General features: G+C 48.1%; 1 non-coding gene and 1 pseudogene across 1 annotated transcript; both read left to right on the top strand.

The window, feature by feature from the left end:
- The first annotated feature begins 9,825 nt into the window (after positions 1–9,825).
- TRNAN-GUU (transfer RNA asparagine (anticodon GUU)) lies at positions 9,826–9,899 on the top strand. Its single transcript has one exon. It is a non-coding gene; the product is annotated as a tRNA-Asn (tRNA).
- A 10,286-nt stretch (positions 9,900–20,185) lies between these two features.
- Positions 20,186–21,040, top strand: LOC149349852 (uncharacterized; annotated as a pseudogene).
- Positions 21,041–22,021: the final 981 nt, after the last annotated feature.

The following is a 22,021-nucleotide window of genomic DNA, read 5'->3' as shown; positions in this document are numbered from 1 at the left end:
TGCTGCTATCACCGCTGCAAGCAACAAGTGCGCCTGCGCGCCTAACGGAGCCATCGACCCGATATAAATCAGAAGCACCTGGCGAAGCGGTCATTTGGCAGCGGCGGCAGCACCCTGCGAGCATCATCACTTACACTGCTATCGAAACTGTGCAGGTTAGCTTGCACTCATATTCTTCTACTTGATGGTGCTTGTGCTGCGGTCGCTGCCAAAGACCTGTAGTGTTTTTTCCTGTGTTGGTTCTGGCGACATCTTGTCGCAGGGAAAACAATGTCTGACGTCTGCTGCACTTGTAATGTGGTCCTTTTTGAGAGCGAGGGACGCGTGGCTTGTTCAGAGTGCGCACGGGAGTACCATTTCGGAAAATGTGCTGGAACAGCGGAGAAGTCTTTCAAGGGAAAATCTGACGCTGCCAAGAAAGCGTGGCGATGCCAAGATTGTCGGAGTTCGGCGTCACATGGTAGCTGCAGTGATAAAGTAAGGCCGATGGAGATATAAGGGCTATCCTTACATCTAATAATGTGAAGCTTGAAAGCCTACCAGCCCTCGTAACTCGAGTGGAAGCCATAGAGGAATTTGTCACGCACATGTCTGCCATTTTTGAAGATTTGAAAAAAAAAAAAATCGGTGTGCAAGACAATGAGATAAAAGTGCTCAGAAAGAAGGTGCAAGAACTGGAGGAAAGGGATGAAAACAACCTATCAGCTCAGGTTCAGCTTCAACGAGAAGTAAATGAGCTTGAGTTTAGAAATAGGCAACTTAATCTTGAAGTTCATGGTGTTCCTTATCGGAAAGATGAAAACTTGCTCACGATATTGAATGAGGTTGCAAATAAGCTCGACACGCCTCATCTCGTCGAACAAGACATTGTCTCGGCACACAGGCTGCCCGCTCAGAAAGACAAGACACCCGGCATAATCGTGCGCTTCACACGGCAGGCGATCAGGGAATCGTGGTTGAGTAAGAAGAACAACCTAAAAGACAGTAAGCCAAAAATCTTCATCCAAGAAAACCTAACCAGGCACAACCGAGAACTGCTTCTAGAAACAAAAAATTGGGCGAAAGAGGCTGAGTTCAAATATGTTTGGTACACCCGTGGAAAGGTTCTTGTGCTGATGATGGATGGGGCAAACGCAATTCATATTAAATGCCTCAAGGATCTTGATCGCCTTAAGCCAGAATGAAGTATGCACTGAGTGCTATACTTAAGTGAAGAGGGCAAAGATGTATGAGCACACCTTTTACTCGGCAGATGAGCTGAACATTACGGTTTCTAATTTTAGGTCTTCCACACTAAAATGTGTACACCTAAACGCAAGATCTGTCCGCAACAAAACTTTTTCTTTAGACGAATTCTTCAGTAAATTTTCTTTTATATTTTCTGTTATTATGTTCAGCGAAACATGGAGCACGAACGAGAGTGACGTTTTCAGAATGAAGGGCTACAATACGTACTATGTCAACCGCCCTTGTGGTCGCGGAGGTGGAATTGCAATCCTCACTTTGGAACAAATGGACTGTGAACTGCTTGATTCATTTAGCATAGTGACTCCAGACTAGGAAGTGTTAACTTTAATTGCAGATAAGGTAATATATTCGGTCTGTTATCGACCACCAAACGGTCATTTTTCAACATTTCTTGATTTTTATGAAGGCTTTCTTTCATTTGTTGTAGAGAACAAGTATAAGCTGATCGCCGCGGGTGATTATAATATTGATATGGGCGTTAACACTCCTATTAGTACAAATTTTAGCAACCTTCTCATCTCATATGGGTTTGACAACGTTATTAATGTACCCACCAGAATAACAGCTGAATTCGAGTCAGTGCTAGACATATTTATAACAAACCTTTCATCGCAAGATATAAAAGCTGGTGCCCTATCGTGTCTCATCAGTGATCATCTTCCCGTGTTCCTTTGTTTACAAGTTGCCCGCACTCTAAACTGTTCGTCGGCTGACAGTCTTTACCAGCCAGTAACTGATACGGCTCTCAATGCGTTTAGAAGTGAACTGCTTCAAATAGACTGGCGCGTAGTTCTGAATATACACGATGCTAACAACGCCTACAATGTTTTTTAGATACCTTCAAAAGATTGTACAATGCACATTTTCCTGTTAAACGACGCAAAAAGAGTAGAAAAATTCGAAAGCCATGGGTTACTCATGAACTGTACCAAGAAATGAGAGCAAAAGATAAGCTCTACAGACAGTTTTTAAACACCCGCAACGCTGATGATTTGACCGTCTTTAAAAGGTATCGGAACCAGCTAACGAAAAAGCTGCGCACTGCACGTAAAGAGTACTTCTCGCGTTTTTTGGACGACAAAAATGTGCCGAGTGAGTTGCTCTGGGACAAATTAAACACGCTACTGCGTCGCGATAACCAACGTAGCTGCATTTCTAAACTAACGATTGATGGCAAAGTTTTGCATGAGGCGGAACTGGCTGATGCTTTCAATAAATTTCTTACAAGTATGAGTACTCCACGCAGTTCCTCAAATGCATGTCGGTATATCAGCACGCGGAATGAAAAATCAATATTTTTACAGCCAGTGAATGAACATGGAGTAATTTAAAAAACAGCACCAGTAGGGATATTGACGAAATTCAAATAAAACCAGTAAAGTATGTCGCAGATGTCATAGCACCAGTTCTAACGCATATCTTTAATAAATGTCTATCGACATCGACATTTCCGGTGAAAATGCAAACTGCAAAAGTAGTAATGCTTTTTAAAAAGGGAAGCCGAAATGAATTGGGCAATTACCGTCCGGTGTCTATCTTACCTATATTTTCTAAGCCTCTTGAAAAAATAATTCACTGTAGGCTTGTAAGTTTTGCTGACCACTGCGCAATCATAACGAAACACCAGCAAGGCCATAGTAGTCGGCCTATTTGTCGATTTTTCCAAGGCATTCGACTTGGTGAGTCATGATGTTCTGCTGCAAAAGTTGGACCTTTACGGTATACGAGGGTGTGGATTACAGTTATTACAATCATATTTGTCCCATCGATGTCAAGTAGTCCAAATAAACAACTCGCGATCACGAGTCCGGCCACTGCTTTGTGGTGTCCCACAGGGTAGCATATTGGGCCCCTTGCTATTTAACCTGTATATTAATGGCATTGTTAACATTAACCAGAACGCCAAATTTATTATATATGCAGATGACACTAGCATATTTTTTTCTGGTAATCACATCGATAAACTCATCACTGATTGTAACGACACCATAGTCCAACTGCAGCAATGGTCCTCATCCAATTACATGAAGATTAACGAAAATAAAACAAAAGCAGTTGTCTTCCGGCCGAAAAATAAACCTGTTCCTCCTCATGCTGATATTTTTTAAACTCTCACCTGTTGACATTGTTGACCATTTCAAATGTCTTGGTGTGATATTCACTGTCAATATGTCCTGGGAATCTCATGTGAATTTTGTATTAGTGAAACGCCGCCGCGGTGGCTCAGTGGCTATGGTGCTCGGCTGCTGGCCCGAAAGACGCGGGTTCGATCCCGGCCGCGGCGGCTGAATTTCTTTGGAGGAGAAATTCGAGGCCCGTGTACTGTGCGATGTCAGTGCACGTTAAAGAACCCCAGGTGGTCGAAATTTCCGGAGCCCTCCACTACGGCGTCTCTCATAGCCTTAGTCGCTTTGGGACGTTAAACCCCATAAACCAGACCTGTATTAGTGAAACTTGCTCGAATAACCGGTGTAGTTGGTCGTCTCAAATATATGCTTTCTGCTAAAACAAAAATATTGGTCTATAATTCTCTTTTCTGTTCACACGTCAACTACTGCCAGCTTGTGGGAGGCACAACTACATTCTCTACCACACAAAAAATATTCCATATGCAAAAACGGTATCTACGTCACGTGTACAATGCTGGCTACAATGCAACCACTGCAGAATTTTTTCGCAGTGCTGGTGTTATCACAGCCCACAAGCTATACCGTTACCGTTTGAGTTCTCGGTTTAAATATGAAGTGAAAAAATTATTCATAGCCTGGATGCCTTGGCACATTTAGAAAGAAATGCTAAATGTTATCAGACTAGACAGGGAGAAAACTGGAAGGTTGCTGTACCACGCTTGAATTCTGGTATGGATCGATTGTGTTATTCTCTGCCATCTCTGTTAAACTACTATCAGTCACTGAATTTTGATTTATTTAGTTGTTCCACGGTTAAACTAAGAGACATGTTTGCCGATTGACTAACCTGATTTCATCTATTCTGATGTTTGTTTCACCTAGCTCAGGACTTTTTTCCTTTATTTTGCACTGATGCAGTATCTTGATTTGTTTATCGTTTTTCATTATCTGGTGCTGTCTACACGCTGCCTTCTATATGGGGCTGCGGACTCGTCAAGTTGCCAAGTGGCAGCTTTTTTTCCGTAGCCCTCCATCTGTAGCACCGATGGAAATAAAGATTTGATTTGATTTGATAAATCATCTTTGAATCGTGCTCCTTCATCAAATCTGTCCCTTCATTACAGAGATTGTCATCTGAACAAACCCGGTGTGTCCAAGGTGTCTAATAAAAAAAAAAGCATGTTTTCCACTTCATGGATATCTGTACTTGATGGATTAATGTCGTTCAAAAAATTTTAAAGTTGTTGTGTCCCCATATTGTTTTTGTGTGTGTGCGCCCCCGCGTCCTCCTCCTAACGACCACTCGATCCTCCTCCTAACGACCACTCAATCCTCCTCCTAACGACACTTGCCCCTCGTCGCACGCTGTCACCAGATGCCCCCCCCCCCCCCCCCCCCCCACGGTGCGCCCCCGCACCCTCCTCCTGTTCTGGGAAGCCACTCCCTCCCGTGGACGATTCTCCGCTCCCCCCTTTCTTCGGGCGGCCAGTTCGGCTCCTGCCTCGGTCGACGCTGGTCGCACCCTCATCGGCTTTAAATAAACGAAGTCTAAAAGTACCGTGTGCGTCTTTCGCTGCATTCAACACAGCGACCGGACACGACAGTGGCGACGAGAAAGTGGATTCGACCCGCGCTACGCAACGCTATTGACAAGCCATGGCTACGCGAGGGTTTCCCAATCAGATACCAGAGTTCAACGGCTCATCGTGGTCATCGTGGGTTGGACGCCTTCAGTTCTACTTTGAAGCTAACAAGATCACAGACCCAGCCTTGAAGAGGGCCAACCTGCTGACGCTGTGCGGGGAGCAGACCTACGATACTGTCTGCGCCCTTATTCAGCCAAGCACACCAGCGGCAGTGTCTTACGACGACATCGTAAAAGCGCTGCAAAAGCACTACGACCCAAGGCCATCCGAGGTCTACAGCCGGGCTCGCTTCCAACGACGAGATCAACTGGGAGAAGAAACTGTGAGCGCCTACGTAGCCGCGCTCAAGAAGCTCGCTGCCGACTGCAATTTTGGAACGCTGTCGACAACAGCTACCGGGCAGGAGGGAGACGCAGCTTCTTCTGCTAACACCACCATGCTTCCCTTGGACGTGATGTTACGCGACAGATTTGTGTGCGGACTGAGTGACGAGTCACTGCAGCAGCGCCTGTTCGCTGAGAAGGACCTCACATTCAGCAAAGCTTACGACATCGCCGTTCGAGCGGAGAGCGCCGGTCACCAGCAGAGAGGGATTCGCCGGAACACCGAGCCGGTACACCAGACAAGCAACCAGGTGCGCAAGCCTTCTGTTGTTGTTAAATCGGTCAAAAAGGCACAACGCTGCTGGCGGTGTGACGACCAACACAACCCCCAGGGATGTCGATTCCAGTCAGCCACGTGTAATTTTTGCCACAAGCGAGGGCATATCGAAAGAGCATGCATTACGAAACGGAGACTTGCCAAGATAAAGTCACCTTCCCAGCCTAATCACAGCGTCAACGCCTCAGAGAATACGCCGCTATCTGATCTCCATGGAACAACATCAGCAACACCATCTGTGTTGTACGACCTGAACACCATGAATCTCGGCACGCGACCGAAGATTTTTACAGAAGTAAGCGTACATCACCAGCTGATTAAGTTCGAGGTGGACTCCGGCGCAGCCTGTACTCTGATCAGTGAGGACACGTTCCGAACTTCATGGCCATCTGACGCACCCGCCCTGCAACAAGACGACACGCACCTGCGAACGTGGTCAGGACAGAATCTGCCACTATTGGGCTCTGCCAACGTGCAGGTTAACTACAACGGCCAGACCCATACGCTACCTCTGCTTGTTGTGAAGGGCACAGGATCAAGCCTTCTAGGGAGAAACTGGTTTTCTCCACTAGGCGTGATGATATGCGGCATACACCAGACGCCGAGCCAGAACATGGTTGAGCAACTGCAAGAGAAATACGAAAGAGTATTCTCGGAAGAGATTCCAGGAAACGAAGGGCCCCCGGTCACACTGGAGTTGTTGGACAACGCGCAACCCAAATTTCTGAAGGCCAGGCCGGTGCCGTTTGCTCTCCGAGATTCAGTTGAAAAAGAGTTGGACAAACTGGAGCAGCAAGGTGTCATCGAGCCGACGCAGCATTCAGAATGGGCCACACCACTTGTCGTAGTTCGCAAGAAGAACGGAACCATACGCCTCTGCGGAGACTACCGGAGCACCGTCAATCTTGCGACTAAAGCGTCCTCTTACCCGCTACCGACACCTGAAGAAGTATTCAGTGTACTACGTGGCGCAAGAGTCTTCAGCACATTGGACCTCACCCAGGCGTATCAGCAGCTGAAGGTGAGCGAGTCAACTGCTGAATTATTGGCAATTAACACACTGAAAGGCTTGTACAAAGTCAAGCGACTGCCTTTTGGCGTAGCTGCAGCCCCGGCCATATTTCAAAAATTCATGGAGACAGTGCTTCAGGGCATCCCAGGAGTTTGTGTCTACCTTGACGATGTCATCATCAGTGGCACTTCCACTGAAGAGCATGCAGTGCGCCTAGAGCTCGTTCTCGAAAGGCTAGCAAACGCTAATTTGTGCATAAGCAAATCGAAGTGCTGTTTTGCGGTGCCAGAGGTGCAATTTCTGGGACACCGAATTGATGCGGAAGGCATTCACCCTACCGAGGACAAAGTGCGAGCGATCACAGAAGCACGAGCTCCAACAAACAAGCAGGAGCTACAGGCTTTTCTCGGACTCTTGACGTTCTACGACCGGTTCTTGGAACAAAGAGCTACCGTGGCCAACGACTTATACCAACTCCTTCGGAAAGATGTGACATGGACATGGTCGCCACGCCATCAGCAGTCATTCGATGCCCTAAAAGACCTGATTCGAAGATGTACAGTCCTCCGCCACTACGACGAAAGGAAGCCTCTGCTTTTGGCTTGCGACGCATCACCGTACGGAGTCGGCGCGGTTCTATCGCAAACTGACGAGCAAGGAAGGGAAGCTCCCATCGCCTTCGCCTCACGTACGTTGTCGCAAGCAGAACGCAACTACGCGCAACTTGACAAAGAAGGGCTAGCCATCGTCTACGCGGCGACACATTTTCACCAGTACATTGCCGGCCGGAAGGTGACCTTTATAACCGATCACCGACCGCTATTGGGCATTCTGGGACCACAAAGGCCTATGCCACCAACTTTGTCTCCGCGAATGACACGTTGGTGCATCAAACTCTCAGCGTACGACTACGCTCTGGTCTACCGCAATGGGAGTAAACATCAAAACGCCGATGCGCTAAGCCGTCTGCCACTAGACGCAACTGTTGACGAACCATTTCCACCAGGAGACGTTCTGATGTTCGAAGCACTGCCAGAACCTCCGCTTACAGCAGGCACAGTTGCAGCATCTACGCAGAAGTGCGCAGCTCTCCGGCTAGTTTACACAGCTGTTCAACAAGGCAACGTGCATAAACTCAAAGGGGACAACTTCGACGCTTACCGCAGGCGAGCTACAGAGTTGAGCACCCATCGCGGCTGTATCATATTTGGGTCCCGAGTTGTGATTCCGAGAGAACTACGCGCACAAGCTATGTCTCTCATCCACGCCGGACATCGGGGCATCGTTGCAATGAAAAAGTGTGCCAGAAGCTACATGTGGTGGCCTGGCATTGACAACGACATCGAAACAGTGGTGCGAGAATGCAAGCCTTGCCAGAGCAGCCGGAGCGCCCCGCCGAAAGCTCCTGTCCCAGAATGGGAAAAGCCAGACACACCATGGCACACACTGCACATTGATTTTGCAGGACCAATTGAGGGCTGCACTTTCCTTGTGGTCGTAGATGCCTACACAAAGTGGCTGGAGATAAGGCAAATGGGACAGACGACTTCGGCAGCAGTCATTGACAACCTCCGATCACTATTTGCAACGTTCGGCCTGCCGCGCAAGGTAGTGTCGGACAACGGAACACCGTTTGTGTCTGCGGAGATCCTCAAGTTTTATCGCGACAACGGGATCTCATCAGTTACATCGGCCCCCTACCACCCAGCGACAAACGGACAAGCCGAGCGCTACGTAGCCGAGCTAAAACGCGCCCTTGAAAGAGATCAGACAGGCTCGCTGCAGCGCCGCCTTGCGCGCTTTCTCTTCAAGCAGCACACGACGGTTCAGAGCACAACAGGCGAGACCCCCTCGAAAATGATGTTCGAGCGTGAAATGCGAACCCAGCTCACAGCCATCCTCCCCGAGCCAAAGGCAGAGACGTTCCGGGAAGAAAAAGCAATTCCGCGCTGCGGCACGCTTAATGAGGGGCAGCGCGTCCTCGCCCGACAGTTTCTGAAAAAGCCACGCTGGGAGGAAGCTACAATTGTCAGACGCATAGGCCTGCGCTCTTGGCTCGTCAACATACATGGCACAGTAGCACGCCGACATCTCAACCAGCTGCGTAGATTTACGACGCCGTCTGAGAGCTGTCCGCCAGCGGAGAGAACACGTGCACCATCTTCCCACATAGCCTGGCACCCCTTCCCGGAAGAAGAGACTTCGCCCAGGACAGACCTGGGAGACGCAGCGAACAACAGCCAGCCTACAAGTGTTTCTCCCCCGAGCGCACAAAGCCAGCGCGCCTCCACGCGTGAGCGCCGACCCCCTGCACGATACCAGGCAACTTTCTAAGGGGGAAGGAAGTGTTGTGTCCCCATATTGTTTTTGTGTGTGTGCGCCCCCGCGTCCTCCTCCTAACGACCACTCGATCCTCCTCCTAACGACCACTCAATCCTCCTCCTAACGACACTTGCCCCTCGTCGCACGCTGTCACCAGATGCCCCCCCCCCCCCCCCCCCCCACGGTGCGCCCCCGCACCCTCCTCCTGTTCTGGGAAGCCACTCCCTCCCGTGGACGATTCTCCGCTCCCCCCTTTCTTCGGGCGGCCAGTTCGGCTCCTGCCTCGGTCGACGCTGGTCGCACCCTCATCGGCTTTAAATAAACGAAGTCTAAAAGTACCGTGTGCGTCTTTCGCTGCATTCAACACAGCGACCGGACACGACAAAAGTCGTGTTGGCAAAAGTGTGGCCGCCACGTTTTATTTCTTGTAACCTCTTGATTTGAACGTGAAAACTGGCAGTAAAGCAAAAAAAAAAAAGCATCAGTGGCCCAATCGGCTAGTGCGTTTGGCTGTTAACCTGAAGGTTGGAGGTTCGAGCTCTCCCGGGGGCGAGCGCATCTTTTTACTGATTTTATTCCCTACCTGTCTTTTTCTTTTTTGACGGATGAGCGCTTGTTCTCTGCTCAGCTTTCGTAGTCCTAGTCTTTTCTACGTTGCCTTGTCACTCTCTTCAAAAAAGGGGAAGCTCCTCTGCTTCTTTCGCCGTTTTCTTTTTGCTTCCCCATTCCTTTCATTCAAGAATGGGCGGAACCAAACATACCTAGTTTGCTCCATTTCATCAGCCGAGTTCTCCTCAGCAGACGCTCTGCCTCCGTGGCGCAATCGGCTAGCGCGTTCGGCTGTTAACCGAAAGGTTGGAGGTTCGAGCCCTCCCGGCGGCGAGCTCATCACTTTTACACTTCTTTTATTGCCTACCTGTCTTTTTCTGTTTTGACGAATGAGCGCTTGTTCTCTGATCAGCTTTCGTAGTCCTAGTCTTTTCTACGCTGCCTTGTCACACACTTCAAAAAAGAGGAAGCTCCTCTACTTCTTTCGCCGTTTTTTTTTGCTTTCCCATTCCTTTCGTTCAAGAATGCACGATACCAAGCTTGTCCAGCTTGCTCCATTTGATCAGCCGAATTCTCCTCTGCAGACGCTCAGCCTCCGTGGCGTAATCGGACACTCTACTTCCAGCCACCGGTATGAACGGTCGCAGAATCATGTGCTCCTGCGGAGCGGCGATAGCGGCCTTTCCAGCCGCGGAAACAGGCTTGAGGACAGCGAAGATAGCGAGTACCAGATTATTCTGTCAACTTTGCCCACCGGACGCGTTGTTTTTAACACGCTTTCTTTGCACGGCGATGTGTGGTTTGGGTCATACAGGGTCGAGGATTTCCGTGACGCCCTTGCCAACGCTGTTGCGCTCCTCGACGTTTTGGCGTTGGGGGCGTATCAGATCAACCATGTGTGGGCTGTCACGTTAACCAGCACAGAAGTAACAAAGAAGCTGGCGGCGTTCAAGGAACTGGAAGCTAAAGGTCGCCGCTGCCTCATCATTAGGGCCCGGAAAGTTAGGCACTAAAGAACCGCGAAATAGGCGGGCATGTAGGCTCTAAAAGATATTGAAATAGGCGCTATAAAGCAAAAAAATAGGCGCTTTGAATAATACTCTTTATTTATTACCAGAAGATTTGTCAGTCAAGCACGGAGCGTACACGAAGCACTCCACAATAAAGCACATTCTCAGGTTTTCGAACTTGAAGCTCCTTCGGTTTTCGCTGAGCATAGCTTTGTACTTTGAAAAGCTTCTTTCGACGTCACATGAAGTTAGTGGCGTGGACCTCAAACATGAGAGTTCATAGAGGCTCGCACCTTCAGGTGGTGTGGCCGTATCGTCTCCGCGTAGAAGGTCTGTGATTTGTGAAATTGCTTCTGGGCCTCTATCTTTTTCTACCAATTTTTACACCTTCGTAGAAGCAGTAGCGCCCTTTTCTTCCAGTCACCGAAGCGCTGCTTGTACTTCGACTGCCTTCAATGATTCATCTGTTGATAGTCCAGCCTTTTCCTGCTTTTCCATCCTTTCCGTCAGTGTTGAGAAGTTTGCACTGATGTATGTCAGGTCTGTTTCCAAACTCGCCTTTGCGAACATAGCTCATGCTTTGATCGCGCACACAGCGTCATCCTTGATTTCATCAAAGACGGATTTGAGCACTTCAAAGTGCCATGCATAATATACTGCTGCGTTTATCCATATTCCCCATCGAGTCAAAACAGGCTTTGGAGTCACAGGAATGTCATGTGCTGTGGCTCGGAAAACAGAAGTTATTGTCGGAGCTTTAAGAAACACTTGTTTTGTGCTAGATACTAACACGTGCACTTGGGGAAAAGAGATCCGGATACATTCGGTGACACGATGCATTGCATGAACAACGCAGGTCAGATGAACCATCTTGTTGTATAAAAGCGTCAGTCCCTTTCCTGCCTTGCACATCTATAGGATGCCCCAACCGCGACGAACAAAAGTACCTTCTCATATTGAATATTTTCTGGCCATACAAGCTGCAGAGATGAAGTGAAAAACGCTCTATCGTCGAATGGCTCACCTTTTTAATAACCTCTGCGTTGAGCAGGATTGCTCAAGTAACACTTGTCGCTGGGCTATTCGGTGCATAGTACATAGGATTGCTCGTCCGGATTTCTTTGGGCTCAGCGTTCCGACGATGAAGTTGGCCACACACCGTCCGCTTGCGTCCATGGTTTCGTCGATTGACACCCAAATGTAGTTGTCCCCAATTTCATGTCTTCTTTTGGCGAGAGTATCCTCGTAGCACTCTTTCACGTATCTCTTACGAAGCGTTGATTCATGTGGAAAATGCTGCTTGGTGTACTTTTCCAGAGAGCTCCGAAGAATACTGTTGCTTAGTTTACACTACGGGATAACTGCCGCCGAAGATGCTTGACCCAGCTGATTGGCAAATGACGATTCCTTTGCTGTCGAACTACCGCTGAAAGCCTTTGCCAGTAGGAACTGCAATGTCCCCTTTTTCGTTCGCTTCAGATTTGCAATATGTTTGTTGGTAGCAACCCAGTAAACCATAAAACGTACCATAGACATCAGCAAGATATTTACGCTGGACATTAGACACCTCCATTAGACATCCATATTAGTACCGTTTACGAAAAATCTACGTACCTACAACATGAAAATTGGGGTCCAGTTCACGTTGTAGGTACGTACTGCAGACATCACGCTCTACATTTATGAGATATTTGCGAACATGTAAGTACGCCCAGTCTACGTAGCCTAGACGTCTATATAAAGAGAATATGACTATACATAGATCAATATCCAGGTGAAAATTTCTAACTGGTTCCAGTCCTACTGTTTTAAGAGACACATTTCCAGACTGGAACCAGCTGCAATACGAGATGCAGCTGACACCTGTTACAATTCCAGATGGAACGGAGACCTACTGCATCCCAGCCACAGACTTCCCTATGGAGTCGTCGGGACGTCCAAGCACTCCAGCTAGCTCAAATACAGTTGAGTAAGCGAGTACATGGCCATCATGGGAGCCCAAAACACTGCAGATGACTTCCTAGTGCGTCAGTATTTTATTGCGCTCGGCGCTTTCACTGAATCTTCTCGTTGAGCATAATCGTCAGGTTAACAGCTGCGGTTGCATCAATACTCTTCTGCCGAGCCCAATAGGCCAGGGTTGCTGCAAAAGAAAGCATAATTGTTCACTTTTACAGGTGACAAGAGAATGGCACAGCAACCACAACAAACAAACCCAGTAATTTACGCCACTTTTACCGACGCAAGTCTATGAAGCGTGAAAGGTTGCCCTTGCAGCACTAAAAGGCAGTCGTGCTGAGCGGAGTGTGCTTGCACACGCACTTCGGCACACCATCCGAACGCATGCCCACATTTCGGTAGTAGAGGCCAGTTGCATACATCACCAGCCTTTGTTTCAATACACAGCGAGTTTGGCAAAACAGCCAAACGAGTGAGCGTAAAAATATAACGTGCCGATAAATGCGTTAGAATTTTTTCATTACGAACGCAAAAATAGCATAAAATACACTTCAATGAGTAAACTGAGACTGAGTACGCACCAAGAAAGGTCACGATCCCAGCCGGTGAAGATTTGTAGTCCTAATTCGTACTGACGGGTCCACTTCGCCGAGTAGTAAAAGCAAGCAAACTGTCTTCCTTCAGCTCCATCAAGGAAAGAACGGTTGAACAATCTCGCCAGCAATAATAAGGGAATAATTAATTCTGTGTCGAGGTTCTTCAAACACAATGTTCCCACGGAACACGATTGAAATCGCACACGCCCTGCGCTCTACCACTGCCGCCATGGCTGACCCTAGCCTCGTGCGGATGTGCGAAACTGTCACATATTTTGTATCGTCTCTTTTTTGTACTTAGTAGCAGGCTTGGTGTGGCATGAAAAATAAGTTAATTATTTTTAAATTGTAGCATATTACTTTTTTCACAGCTGCAATCGCCATGCGCAGTTTGCGCTATTATTGATAAAATACGATACGAACTACAACGCGATGGCGGCTTAAACAATTCACCGCACTTTCCCCGCCGCCGCCTGTCCGCAGCATAGAACAGGCATATGGGCAGCGCATGTAGCATGAAGGCAAGATGACCAATTATCATTAGGGTAACGGGCTGGATTCAGAGAGAATGCAAGCACAGCAGAGAGGATCAGGGCAGGTGGGCAGATGAGGTTCGGAAGTTTGCTGGGATAAGGGGGCCGCCGCTGGCACAGGGTTAACTGGAGAAATTTTTGGCCTGCACTGGACATGATTACAGTGTTGGCATGATGATAAAAAGCGGGACTCAAGAAGTTTATTCTCAAGAAATATGAGGTCACACATTCAGCAACACAAATGCCTAAGCTTTCCTCAGCTCAACATTCCAATAGTTATCATTGCTAGCGCGATTAGCAGATTTAAGACATTTTTGAAAAAAAAATAACTCCCAAAAATTGAACTGAACCAATTCTTGTATTTTAAATAGTTGGATAAGCTGAATAAAACATGCTTAATCAGAAAAAATGGTTATTATATAGTCCTGGCTGCTAAATAACAAACAAGTTTTTTAGTGTGTCCTCCCTTTTCAGTGTGGTTGAGATAGCTTGCAGGCTGTAGCACAAGGTATAAATTGAATGTAAGAATAGTAATGAAATAACAATGCGAATTCTGACCAAAGTGACTGGCATTTCAAACCAACTGCGTACAGTTGAGTCAGAAACCTGATGCGTGTGCATTCAGATTTGTCTTTACTACTTCCCGTATTTTTCTTCTTTCTAGGCAGGATAATGTTGCCGTGAAGCGAGCACGAAAAAACACAGGCAGCGCTGGTCATGCCTCCAATTTGTAGTCAACAGCGATTTCAAACTTTAAATGCAGTAAGGCAACACGAAATATCGAATGATTGAAAAATATGGAATTCTTAAATTATATATCTCGCTTACATACCCAGGACGTGACAAGTAATATCTACGAGAAGTCTAGGTTAAGGCAGATATGATGTCGTGGGTACGTCTGCAACTTTTCCACGAAAAAAGGTTGGTAGATAAGACGTCTGAGAGACTTTGGTTTGTTACATAGACGTTCAGACTTAATATGGACATCTATGGGAGGTTTGTGGTTTGCTGGGAATGTGTTGCGCTACATGGCATCGCTTCTCTCTTGATACTGAAGTGTCGCACGCTTTGCAGAAAAGCACAGTTTCATCAGTTGAAAAAACATCTCCAAACTGCGAAATCCATTGCTTGCAACGAGCGCCTCTCGATGCCTTTTCTTTCGGCATGTCAATACGAAATGAAATGGAGAGCGCTGACGAAGCAAAGGTTGTCAGCCCGCTCAAGTCAGTGATCGCGTGTTCTGGAAGTGGCAGGCAACAGGGTTGCCGTTGGGAACATTTTGAAAGGAGCCAAAAGTTGAGCTGAATGTAGTAAAAGTAGCCATAACATTCAATCTTGGCCCCATATTTGTATCCAAATAGAACAGAAGTCATATTATGATAATGAAATGAAATGACTGTTATCAAAGAACAATAAATTTTAGCACTTGAAATCAGTGCAAGAAACATAATAAAGAGCACAAAATTTTAGACGTTTTTCATGGTCATCAAGGAAGAGGTGCATCGCAAATTGATTAATTATTTAATGCTCAGTGCGGATAGACAGTGTGCGAGAATGATTTTGTCACGTTCAAGCCAACAACCCAGTAGGACATTGAAGCTGTTTTAGCCTTGAAGCCGTAGATGAAACTTGATTCGTGTAATAACCATTCGGCAGCCGGGCTTCATTTTGTTGCGCATATTTTTTTATTACCAAGTTAACACAGGAAAACGCACTCAGCATCAGAGTTGGAAACTGAAAGTGAGAAAATTTTGTGCCTTATTATGCCAGGTTTGGAAAAGGACATTCGCTGCAAGTGTCTTTGTACAATCCGGCCACTCTGTGCCATAAACTCAAACATGATACTTGATCAAGTTCACACTTATTATTTGCAGTTACCGCAGTTCTGACTCCAGCTCGATGGAGGAACATCTGAAAAAATGCAGCGGTATGCCTTTATGACTCTTCGGGCTTTCTTCGTAATCAGGATTGACGGCATACAGCCTTCGAAGTGCAAGACATTTGGAGCCGCTGAGTTATCGCCATTTGCCTCAAGAACTGTAAGCAGCGCTCTATCACGACTCCTTGGCCTAGTGAAATCTTTCCACTGGAGATGTCACCGTCTTGCGCACCGCGCCGCGCGCACATGCAAGCTCCCTACCTACCGTAACTGTGCATAGGGGTGCCTCGATACGCGCCGGCCTGCCGGCGAGGATGTTGCGAGTTTAAAAAAAATGGCTAGTAAATGCGCCAAAATATAAGTTCAAAGTAGCCAGAAAGTAGCAAGGCAGCCAACCTGAAATTTTCATCACCAGACTCAGTTGAAAAGTAGCCAATTGGCGTAAAATAGCCACCAACGGCAACCCTGGCAGGCAAAGAAGTGGCCTTTCTCTGCTGAGGGCTAGGTGGCCGATAGTCGACCGAGCGACGAGCGAGCAGTGAGCGCGCGTGTGTGCAAGTCTTGCGCGCGTTGAGGCGGCGTTCCCTGGCTCGACTGAGCGCGTTGAGGCGACGGTCACCGGCTGGACGGCGCTAGCTCGGGTGTCGGGTTACTGTATAACCTCCTTGGTTGCGACAGTTGCACTCCGAGAAAAACTTTTGGCGAGACCCGAGCCTTTTGTGCGTGCATCAGCGAGCGCCTTTCACCATCTTTATACCCCCAAAAAGGCACGCACGAAGTGAGGATCATTATAATTTTAACTTACCCGCCGTTTACAACACATACAGCAAGCGATTAATAACATATACTGGTACAAAAATCTTGAACGCTCTTCCAGTAATGGTTAAAAGAAGTCCAAATTTCTCTCGCTTGGTAAAGGACATTATCTATAAAAATAACTTTCAGTCTCTAGCAGAAATGTAGTCTACTAAAAAGTGTATTACTTGGTTTGTATAGAATGAGCTAATACTCTTTAATATGTATTTATGTATTACTGAATGTTTGTAACGAACGTCCTCTGTTGTGTTTTCTTTCATTCATTGGTTGCATATGCTTGCTTTAGTTGATTGTAGTTTTGTGTAACATCTTCTATTCATATAAAATGTACACTTTTTTTGTGTTGACGGCTGGGTACGCTATTTTGTGCACTTATTGCATGGGCCCGAACTAGCAGCTTGCTAAGGGCTCAGATGCTTTTATCACCCTGTTTGTATAACCTTCATCCAAAGTGAATAAACTGAAACTGAAACTGATACAGACAGATGTCCAAAAATTAAAAAACGACACCGAGGACCGAAATGCCGGGTTTAGGCATTTATAGGCTGTTAAATAGGTAGTATTTCCTAAAAAACGGCAAAAAGGCAGGCAAATGCAAATATCCCCCGTTAGGCATTTATAAGCATGTTTAGGCAAGTGCCTAAAGTTCCGGGCCCTAGTTATAAAGCAGCTTTTTCCATGCTGCCTTCCTCCGCCTGTAATCTGTCGTACAGTCCGCATTCCACCAATGGACGCACCAGGAACTGCGACTTACGGCATTCCTCTATAGCCAGGCATATGCTTGTCGACTGGTAGTCCTCGGCGATGTTAGAAACTGACTCAAGGGCAGAGCACAATATCATCTGAAATTTGTCATAATTTACATGCGACCTACGGACAAGACGCAGGAGTTAGACGACATATGATATCAAAACGAATAGGTAGACGGTCACTCGTGGTGCCGCAATCAACAGTCGACTAATTCGTTACGTCAGTTCCAGGACTGGTGAATGTAGGATCTAAAACCGATATAGACTGAGCGCGAAGGTTAGTGGCCAATTCTGAATTTGAACACATAAAGCTGTTATCAGAAACCCAGTCCCAAAGGCGCTTTCTACATAGATTTATCCGATAGTCCCCCGACACATGGTGTGAATTGAAATCGCCAGCCATGATGACTCACTTTCTACAGTTAGCGAGAAGCAAGTCCAGCGGTCTAGTATCCTATACTCCATAGGAGAAATAAACATTTATTAAGGAAAATGGAGAGCACCCAGGAAGAACAAAGTCTAATGCCAATATCTCACAGTCAAGGGACATTTGCTGAAAAGATACCTTAGCCCTGTGGCAAAATTTTGAAGAGACTAAAGTTAGCAAACCCCTTCCTCGTGGCTGCCGATCTATGCGAAATGAACGATAATTTTTAAAATGAAAAGGTTTGTCAGTTGAAAGCCACGTTTCTTGAAGAATTATAACATCCGGATTATGCTGGGAAGAAATGCAATGTAAATTTGTTTGACCTCTAAGAACAGAGCGACAGTTCCACTGTGAAACTTGCAACGGCGCTGTGGTTGCGAAAGCCTAGCAGTAGCATCTCCCTGCTCTAAAATGGTGTTCTTAAGCTTAGTGCCAAGCTGCTGCTTCTTTTCTTTGGCCTGCGGACGTGGAGAAATAGACGAATGAGACATCGGGGACCCGCTGCGCTTCAGAACCCGGGAATTACTGTCGAGAGAGAGGCCTATCCGGCCTGCACGGCAGTGGTAAGCTGAGTAGCGAGAACGTTAGTAAGGCATTCCGAAACACAACAATCCTCTCAACCATTTTAGTCATGGAGGCCTCCACAGCAGACGCTATTGCCTGAGACAGCGTCGAGTCTAATATGACTCCTTGAAGAGCGGTCACACCTGCATAACCGTAGACCCGTTCCTTCACCTCTAATATAGTGTCACGTTGTAGTGACGGCAGTCCAGCGGTCAGGAAGACACCAACCAGTCTTAAAAACGAAGCTCTTTATTTGGGCTGGCTTGCGCCCACAAAAGAACTGAATCACTCGGCGGCGGCGTAAGCAACAAACGTGCTCGTCGGTCGTATAACTACGAATGTCCGCCGCTCGCGGCATCGCTCAATTTAAAGCCGTCAAGGAAACTTCCAGATAACAGGTCAAGATCATCTACGGTAATCTGGAAAAACCTAGATGCAGCCTTTCATGGCTGCGAACAATCGAGATTAGTCTGGTCGCTTCTCGCGCCACGAACAAAAGTGATAACGACCCTTTCCTGCTGCCTTGAGCGTGAACGAACACACACTGCAATGATACGTGGCAATAGCGTCTCGACGCGAACAGCGTTTCCTGTCGACAATTTCAGGAATATGAATCTCCTGCGCTCCAGAGGGACAGTTGGAGGAGTTTGCAGCGTGGGCACCACCGCAAAGGCAGCACTTCTCGTTCTTCTCAGAGCAGGTGCTCGTTGCATGACCATCTCCACAGTTACAACAGCGCAAGGTGGATTTGCAATGGCCTTAGCGCCAGCAGTTTTTGCACTGCAGAGTCCTACACGATAGTTGGTCTGCCCAAAAAATTAGAGGCCATGCCTTGATTTCAGTGGGGCAGGAAGTGCCGGAAAAGGTGGCAATCACAGATTCTGTGCCAACATCCCGGCTACAGCGGTGCACAGCAACGACACCTGTGGCGCACAGAAGATCAAGAGTCTCTGCTGGAGTCAGGGAACAGTCGACGCCTCGAACAACGCCTTTCGTACAAGCCAAATGTGGAGGGATAAAGGGATAAGGTGACGCAAATGATGGGGAAGCTAGATCTCCGACACAGGCGAGGTCTGACGATCTGCACAGAATCCCGCCGCTTTCAAACTGGCGGACCTCAGAGATGGTCTCACAATGAGCAGTGGCTGACTGGAGCGCAGCCCGAACAACTCCAGGATTGGTCATCTTCATAGCGCCTCCATCCTTAGGCACCAACGCAACATGAATATTACCGACGCCGGCCGCCGCGGTGGCTCAGTGGCTATGGTGCTCGGCTGCTGGCCCGAAAGACGCGGGTTCGATCCCGGCCGCGGCGGCTGAATTTCTTTGGAGGAGAAATTCGAGGCCCGTGTACTGTGCGATGTCAGTGCACGTTAAAGAACCCCAGGTGGTCGAAATTTCTGGAGCCCTCCACTACGGCGTCTCTCATAGCCTTAGTCGCTTTGGGACGTTAAACCCCATAAACCAAACCAATATTACCGACGCCACTGCGCAAGAAAGCCTCCAAGGGTAGGACATCAGGGGATAGGGAAGCCGGCCAGGAGGAGCTCCCCTGGCCTCTCTTCAAAAAAGAGGAAGCTCCTCTGCTTCTTTTGCCGTTTTTTTTTGCTTCCCCATTTCCTTCATTCCAAAATGGACGGTACCAAACTTGCCCAGTTTGCTCCATTTCATCAGCCGAGTTCTCCTCTGCAGACGCTCAGCCTCCGTGGCGCAATCGGCTAGCGCGTTCGGCTCTTAACCGAAAGGTTGGAGGTTCGAGCCTTCCCAGGGGCGAACGCATCCATTTTGCACTACTTTTATTCCCTACCTTTCTTTTTCTGTTTTGACGGCTGAACGCTTGTCCTCTGCTCACCTTTCGTCGTCCTTGTCTTTTCTGCGCTGCCTTGTCCCTCTCTTCAAAAAAAAAAAAAAGTAAGCTCCTCTGCTTCTTTTGCCGTTTTTTTGCTTCCCTATTTCCTTCAATCAAAAATGGACGGTACCAAATTTGCCCATTTTGCTCCATTTCATCAGCCGAGTTCTCCTCAGCAGACGCTCAGCCTCCGTAGCGCAAGACTTCCGGCCGCGATAGCGAACGGACGCGTGTGAAATGGGCTCCGTTGGAGCGGTATCAGCGGCCGCTGCTGGTCGCGGAAACAGGTTTTTTTGCTGCTTCAGATGAAGATTACCAGGTCATCTTGCCAACGCTACCAACAGGAAAGATTGTTTTGAATACGTTCTTTACGCACGTTGATCTGAAGAACAGGCCTTACCGTGTCGAAGATTTCCGGGATGCGTTGGTTCGTCTAGGTTTGCTCCCCGAAGTGCTGGCTTTGGGAGCGTACCAGATGAACCATGTGTGGGCTGTCACAATGAAGAGCGCCGACGCGACGAAGAAGCTTTTGGCTGCCAGAGATGTTAAAAGTAAAAAACAGCCCGTGTATCCTCGTGGATCTGAACAACCAAGACCTGCAGATAAAGATTCACTGGGTGTTGTACGGCTCGCTGACGAGGATGTGCACGAGGCCCTGTCCCCGTACGGAAAGGTGACGAACGTGACGAAGGAAAGGTGGCGGGCTCAAGGCGTGGTGGACAAAGGAACCACAACGCGTACCGTCACCTTGAAACTGAAAGCAGGAGTCAAGACTGACGACATTCAACACCAGCTGAGAATTTCAGGTGAGCTCGCATTAATTGTTGTGCCGGGAAGGCCGCCGCTCTACTTGCGGTGCAAGTCGACCGGGAATATTCGACGGGATTGCAAGGTTCCGCGCTGTAGCCTGTGCCGCCGCTTCGGACATAACGAGGGGCAGTGTTTGAAAACGTACGCAAGTGCGGCGGAGTCTGGAAAGGTGACGGTTTTGTAGAACATTTAATGGACGAAGCAGAGGCCGAAGAGACGTCAGGGGCCCAACAGGGTCTCACAGAAGCGGTTTGCGGCGGCCAGCACGTCTCTTTCTTCTGAGCACGTGCCGGAAGACCATGAGAACAGTGTTCAGGCACCACCCTTCGTGCAGCATGAACATGCTCCGGCACTGGAAACTAGCGCGTGAGAGAATTCTTTGGGCGATGGTTTGGAGGTCGTTTCCAAGGAAGACACAGCCCCCATAGACGCGAGTGAGGATGTGTGCAAGGGCGGTGCGTCGAAGAGTACTCGTGAGGACGACGACAACTTGACAGGCACTTCAGAGAGCACCGAAAATGAGGAAACGCCCGCAAAGACGGTCCTAACTCGGCGCCCAAGCTTCAAGCCAAAGCCTACCATCCCACCGGAACGGAGACCGGGAACTACGCCCCCGTCATGACGGGGGAAAGTGTTTTCGTTACCAGCGTGGAACTAAGAGGTGTCAGTAAAGTTTCAGGTTCTTTACCCCCTATTCTTCCTTTGCACCAGAGGTGCCCCGTCGGAGACGGCTTTTGATGTCTTGAAGGTTGAAGGTCTATAGGAGACGATACTCGGCAACAACTGAGAAACTTTGCAGGGGATATATACTGGAACTTTATGTACAATAGCTTACATATGTACATGCAAGTTGAGCAGTGAGCACAACAACAACATGGAACTGGCTAACATTTAGGGGAGGCCCCTACTCGGCATAGCCGAAGATGCGTTACATCTATCTCCGTAATTGCCTCCAAGACGAAAGCAAACTGCCTCCCTCCCCATTTAGGTCTCACACAATACGCCGGGTGCCGGCGATCGTCGCAAACGCCTTCTTGGGATCGGCAGAAGCCTACTGATCCCTTACAGTGTCTGTGACGTCGGTGACGGGGGCGAGACACCTAAGCAGTTGCCGAGGCGCCAACCACTAGACCTTCGGAGCGGTGTTGCGGCACATGGGACGTCTCTATTCGCCGACGAGCTCAAGGTGAGACCATGCGGTTCGTTTCACTCGTTGCGAACATGGCAGCAAATTCCATTACAGCACTGCGTGTAGCCACTTTG

Source organism: Amblyomma mixtum, chromosome 3, assembly GCF_055824585.1.
Source record: "Amblyomma mixtum isolate Tamu chromosome 3, ASM5582458v1, whole genome shotgun sequence".
Lineage (NCBI taxonomy): Eukaryota > Metazoa > Arthropoda > Arachnida > Ixodida > Ixodidae > Amblyomma > Amblyomma mixtum.
Note: the sequence above shows the minus strand (reverse complement) of the source record. Positions and strands in the feature narration are given on the sequence as shown.